Source organism: Eretmochelys imbricata, chromosome 12 (genome assembly GCF_965152235.1).
Source record: "Eretmochelys imbricata isolate rEreImb1 chromosome 12, rEreImb1.hap1, whole genome shotgun sequence".
Classification (NCBI taxonomy): Eukaryota; Metazoa; Chordata; order Testudines; family Cheloniidae; genus Eretmochelys; species Eretmochelys imbricata.
This window is the reverse complement of record NC_135583.1, coordinates 35,267,220-35,273,912: the sequence shown is the minus strand read 5'-3', so window position 1 is coordinate 35,273,912 and position 6,693 is coordinate 35,267,220.

Sequence of the window (6,693 nt, the reverse complement as noted above, 5' to 3'; positions counted from 1 at the left end):
GCCAGGAGCTGCTGTTGAACTTTCTTGTTCAAAGACAGATCAGGTTCTCCCATCTCGTGTACCCACGAGGCACATATTCCCCTTGAATGATCACTGGATAGATTATTTTTAGACCTTTGTTCACAACATCTGGCATTCTCAGGGCGCTCCATTCAAAGCCAAAGCATGGGATCAAATGGCAGCTGCTACAGGGGGGAAGAAAGGTCTTGGAGGAGTGCCCCGAGCAGCTTCTAGCTGCAAACTTTCCAAGAAAACAAGTACGCTCATTGTGCACCCTCCCCCACCCCCCCAAGTAGATGCCCTGATCTGTGGGTTTGTACCCTATTTCTACAAGGTGGTTTATTCTTTGAGGGAGGCTTCGTTTCCAGAAGGAAATTATTTAAAAACACACGGATGTGGTCATTAAAACAAGTTGACTTTAGCTGTCATTCGAAGGTTGATTTAAATTAGAGGAAGAGGGGGCTACTGGGGGAAGAGGAGCCTGCAAGCGCTGGGAACGAGTTGGAAATGCTGGGCCAGGGGAAAGGAGTTTATTTAAGGAAAATGGGATGAATAGCTGGCTTGCAGTGCCATGCAATGCGTGGAATTGAGCAGGGACTGGATTTGAGACTGTTATCTAGGATAACAAGATAGGGCCCTATTTTCAAACTTGATTGAAGAAATCACTATTTAGGCACCTAAATTCCTGTTTTTAGCCACTTAAATCCAACCCTAGGTGCCTCCAGAGAAGCAGGTAGCTGCTGGTACCTGAATTTAGGCCCCAATCCTGATGCACATGCATTTGAAGACTGGATTCACAGTTGCCAGTGGAAATCCATGTTTTATGCACTCTGTGGTTTGGGTGCCACACAATAATTATGGAACATTAAAATGATTTCAAGTGTTTGCCACAGTCCATGCACTTAGGGGCCAGTCCTGGTCCACACTCTCCCAACAAGCACAGAACAAGTGCAATTCCATTGCCCCAGGTGTGGGGACAGGATTTGGGGGAGCTCTCAGGGCTATGTGGAACCCTGCACTTTATGCAGCCCAGCTCTGCAGGGGATACCTGCACAGCAGTGTCCAGGGAGTATTTGAAGGTGAGGCCTGGGCAGAGGATCCCATGCTGTATAACGCCTCCCCACCTTGGAGTGCGTGAGTTAGCGTCACAGAGTCTAATCAGGCCATTAGGCTACTGTGTTGGTGGATCAGTTTTACTGCCATAGCTTGGCTTTGGTGGGGGGACTCACTCTTCCCTCTGCAGATCTTCCCAGAACCCAGCTAAGATTCTAGGCCTGGGCCCTGCCTAGCTCTGCCCCTTAGGGACAAATTCTGAACTCTTTACTCAGTCTTAACTCAGGCCAAATCTCCAGTGAATTCAGTGGAGCAGGAGTTACAAAGGGCACAGATGGGGCCAGTATGTACTCCCCATGATATGCCTGCCCGATCTGTGCTGCTCGTGCACCACCATGAGCTGTTGATACGCAGGACACTTGTTTTGCCTACTCTGTGATCAATGAAAGTGAAACAGTGGTGTTTTCAGCCAGAGGGGGGACGGACCTCTTGTTACCCCTCTCCTCAGGAGAATGACCTTAACCACCTGCCTACAGAGGCCAGGGTGAATGGGTGAGTGGTCCAGGGGAGGAGACATTATTGTTTTAACACCGGTCTATCTCCGGAGGTGAAAAGCAGAATGCCAGCAGTGGACACTGTGAGCAGGCCTCCCTGGTTGTAGATCGTGATAGTGGGACCCCATGGAGCAGCTCCCCTCTCAGCATCTCGGGAGACGTGCTCCTTCTCTGTCCAAGAGGCTTGAAAAGTATTTGGAAACAGATCCCCAATATCTCGCTGCTCCTAGACACAGGCCCGTTCCTATTGTGTCACTTGCAGGCCTGCCTTATCTTATGCTGGGCACAGGCCCGCCAAAAGCAATTCTGGGCCCTGAGGCCAGGGCCATCCCTAGCGGGGTGCGGGGCCCAGGGCGGAAGTGATGAATCCTTCACTGCTGGGACTGACTGTGCTGGCCAATCATGTCGGCCCGTGGGGCCCCCCAAAGCGTGGGGCCTGGAGCAGTCACGCGCACCTCGGAGCCCTGCGTCCCTCCCGGGTGATTTAAAAGGCCCCGGGGCTCCCGGCCACCAATGCCGCTACCATGGCAGTGGGGCCCCCGGGCCCTTTTAAATCACTTGGGCCCCTGAGCAATTCCCACCCCCTGCCCATCCCCGTCAGCAGGCCTGGCTAGGCCTGCTGTTGGCCTAGGATCATGAGAATGCAAAGGTGCCTTAACCCCTGTTCTCCCACCTCCCTAGTTGTGATGTATGCATCTTAGCCACAGCTGAGGATCTGGGCCCTTCTTTTCCATGGTTCATGGGAGGCTCAGTCTTACTGATCTGATGAGTCTTTAGGGCTACGCTGGTACGGATGTACACTGTTGTTGTAGCCAGGTTGGTTCCAGGATATTAGAGAGACAAGGTGGGTGAGGTCATATCTTTTATTGGACCAACTTCTGCTGGTGAGAGAGACAAGCTTGTATAGCTCGGAAGCTTGTCTCTCTCACCAACAGAAGGTAGTCCAATAAAAGATATGACCTCACCCAGCTTGTCTCTCCAATGTGCTCTGTTAGACCCTTCTAGAGAGCTCTTCCTTCTCTTTGGGAAGCAGAGGCATTACCACCTAGGTGGTGCTGAGCACCTAAGGGCTGGCCAAACTGGTTTTCCTCGAAGGAAGCTATTTGCCACAAAAGCCTTCACTGCTTCCTCTGTGTTTAATAAGGCCCATCTCACGGCTGAGGTTTTGTCTAGCAGGTTACTTTCAGTTACCCCACTGATGGCAAAGGCATCAGGCCCATATTCCATGTCTTTATTGTCAGTGAGGGCCTTGAACTGGCCCACTTCCTTCCCTGGGAAATTGAGCTCCACCCTGGGCAGTTCCAATAGCAAAGTTCGAGCTCATGATCTTATGTCTCTTTACAAATCACCATCACCTCTGCCCCTGAATCCTAAATTTCAACTGAAATCAATCACCAGCATAAATTGGTAGTAGTGCCGTGATGGCTCAGATATCTCAGTACCTCCAAAGACACATTCATCCCTCATATAAATCCATCAATTGTCTTCTTGTGGCTGGCTTTAGTTTCTGTTGTTGCATGGAAAGCTCGAATAGCAAGATCTGTCTTGAGCAGACATGATTATATGCCTCAAACTGTTTTCATTCTTTTTAGAATGTGGTTCCTCCTTTTGGTGCTGTTAATAATAAAGAACACTTTGATAAAGCTTTGATCATACAGAATTGCTAGCATCTGAGTATTCTGCCTATTGTGTGTTGCGTGATAAATGACAGGACCGAATGCTTTAAACTGATTTTCATTAAAGTATTCCCACTTCATCTAGATGCCTGTGTAGCTATTTCTCTTCATCTCTGAAACCAAAAACTGCATTGCATGACAGTTGTTCACTATAAATCTCCCTGATTTCATTTTTTTGTTGAATGCATGCACATGCCAGATTTGGAGCTACTAATTCTAGAGATTAATGGTCAGGGTAGAAACCATTTGCTGGCCCTTTTCTTGGCAGATATGCAGCTTTGACACATACCCACTAGAAGTAAGGGCACATGTGCTACAGTTTATAGAATGCACACTAGGGAAGTAAGAATTTCCTTGCATTACTAAATATTTAGAGGTGGTTAAGGGCTCAGTTTAAAGCTGTCCATGTTATTGGCCAACACATGAGGTCTAAGAAATCTTAACACTTATCTGCTTGGTAGTTTTCATCCTAAATTTGCAAAGCATCTTACAAAGCTGTGGGAGCATTATTAACCCCACTTTACAGATGGGAAAACTGAGTCAAAGAGAGGGGGTTGCTTTGGCTTTTATTTAAAGTGACTTGCTGAATGTCACAGGGTAGGTTAGTAATAGAACTGGGCATGGAGCTCAGATTCCTGACTCCTCCCCCCCATGCCTTAGCCACTTAAATTGCTAAACACTCTTAGTGCGTGAGCACAGTTCCACCTATTTTAATCAGTTATACTGTACTCTCTCTCAGCTGTGAATTCCTCACACCAGTCCCACCTCACTCCTCATATGACATGGCTTCTATTCTTTGCAATAAGTTCTAGCAGAGCCAGAAAATCCCCCAAGGACTCAGAGGACCCAGCCCCTTCATGCTAATTATTTTAGAATCTCAGAAGTCAGAGCTGGAAGAAAACCACTCGGGAAGATTCACCCTGGCTGGGGCAGGGTGGGACAAATTATCCTCTGAGAGGGTTCACTCAAGGGTAGTTTGCACTTTCTTCCTGCCTTGGAAACTGCGGCTTTAATTCTGCTGTAGACTCAAGAAGAACACACTAGCTGGTGCAGCTTTGTTCCCCGTTGCCATGTTTTGTCAAGTTCACTTTTACACTTGGATTTAAACAACCCATTCAAAAAAAAGGAGCTTTGACTTGCTGAAGAACCTCTAGTTTAACGAAGTAGTTCACAGCAGGTTTATGGCTCCCACAATTGGTCTAAAGGATTTTGGCAGGCTGTGATGTAATTATCGAAATCAGGCACAAATCCTTAGCAAAGAGAGGCCCTGGCAATCATTAGAAGTTTAAAAGGAATATCCTCTAACCTTCTTTATGATTTGTTGAAATCTTTAGTTTAACTGTCTTTACTTCTCAGCAGAGTTCTGAACTGTATGACTTTAACGGCTAAGTATTTAAGAAAGTATTAAAACAGAGACTGCAACATAGGGATTATGTTAAACACTTGTTCTGTTGAATTAGGGTTTATCTGCACACAAAAGTTGTACCACTTTAGCTCTACGGGTATAGTTAAGCAGTTCTTGTGCTCAGCTTGTGGCTGGCCTCTAGAACGGATGGGAAACAAGGGCAAAGAGAAAGCTGGCTGTAGTCACTTGTGGAGATCCCACGCTTTCATACTCTGGGGGGTTCATGCATTAATGCAACTTTACTGGTATATTTAAAGTGTTACAATCTTCCTTGGGGGGATGCAGTTCAGAGGCACCAATTCAGATATTTCCTGGGGTGGCGGTGGAGGGCGGGCAAAATCTGGTTCCCACCAGTTTCCATGCGCCAAATCACATCATTATTCACGGAAATCTGGCCCAGACATCTGTCTGTACAGAGGAGAGGCTGGATCAAATTTCAGTGGCGTTGTGATCACACAGCTGGAGAGATGCTCCGGACCATTTTGTTAGCATCTGTAGTAATTGAGTATGGAATCACTGCTTAAAAATGGCTGGACTCTGACCGCCGCTGGCTCGGCAACCTATGGAATTTTGAGAAACTGCAAAAACCTTTGGGGGAGGGGAGCAGGGGGCTACTCCCCCAGGAAGCCCCCAGTTGGTGCCATTCATGCAGTTATACCATTATAAAGATGCTTATATCAGTATAGTCATTCCCACATGGGAAAGGGAGTCAGCTATCTCGGTATAAGCCACCTTTATACGAGTATAATTGCGTGCACATAAATATTTACACCAGTATAACCCCAAAGTAAAAAATCACCCTCCTAAACAGAAAGTTATACCATAAAAAATAGGTGTAGACCATGTCTTAGACATATTTGATAAAGCCAAAGACTGTCTTGGGCTCATTTGTAAAAGATCTTTCCCGTAATAACATATTTTATTCCATATTCTTCTTATTTGTCAAGGGACAAAACATGGGTATATGCCATTCTGCAATGACTCCAGTTTCCCACACTCACAGCATGTATAAAAACCATGGGACAGCTGTGGGGCTTGGCCCTTATGTCTTCATGGCACAAAACTCCTATTGACTTCAAAACTGTCAGATGAGGAAGTTTCATTACCCTGGCTGAGTATCCCTAAACATGGAGAGTCACATTCCTCCATGCATGGGTCAGTGTAATTCTACAATCGACAAATGTATAAACAAAGTGATGGGCCAGATCCCACAGTGGTGGAAATTGGTGTAGTTTCATTGTGGTCATGATGATACACAGCAGCTGAAGCTTTGCCCCCATGATGGGACGTAGAATCTATCCAATGACACAAGCTTGCATCTAGTCCCAAGACCTGCGAGACATGACTAGGAGCTCCTGCTGCATTATTCATTATAGAGAAGTACAGGGCGATGGATCAGGTTAGCAGCATCTGGATGGGCAGACAACTTCGTAGGGCTTGGAGAACAAAATTGCACTTGGAGGCAGACTCTCACTGTTGAACCAGAATAAATTAATTAAATAACAAGAAAAAAATGTTCTCAGTGAGGCTCCAAATAGAACTCAGAGGGTGGTTTGTGCAGCCACGGAAAAAATGCCATTGCTCAGCCAAAAACAGACTAGGTTGGCTATGCAATGCCAAGATTTCCCCCTGTCCCAGAGGAAAGATCTGGCTGTTAGGGAAAGGTTAAGTCAGGCTGAGTGTTTCCTCAGAATACATGGTTCTCATTCCATTCTGGAGGATAGGGTAACTCACTCTGGCCAGACTCAGTCACAGTTCCTTCATGCCAGGGCTCTCGCAAATTCCCTGCACTGAGAGCTTGCAGCCCTTCTGTTTTCTCTGCCAGCTACTGGATGAAGTCTATATGATGAGTTAAGGGGCAGTAGTGAGGCTGGGGGTTAAGTGAGTTTGTTATGCTACATTGCTGATGACCAGGGAGGTGGTCAAGTTGTCTGTAAAAAAATAGGCCATTTATTTGTGGGATAACTTGCTCATTAGGGATCTAATGCCTTTAGTTAGTCATATA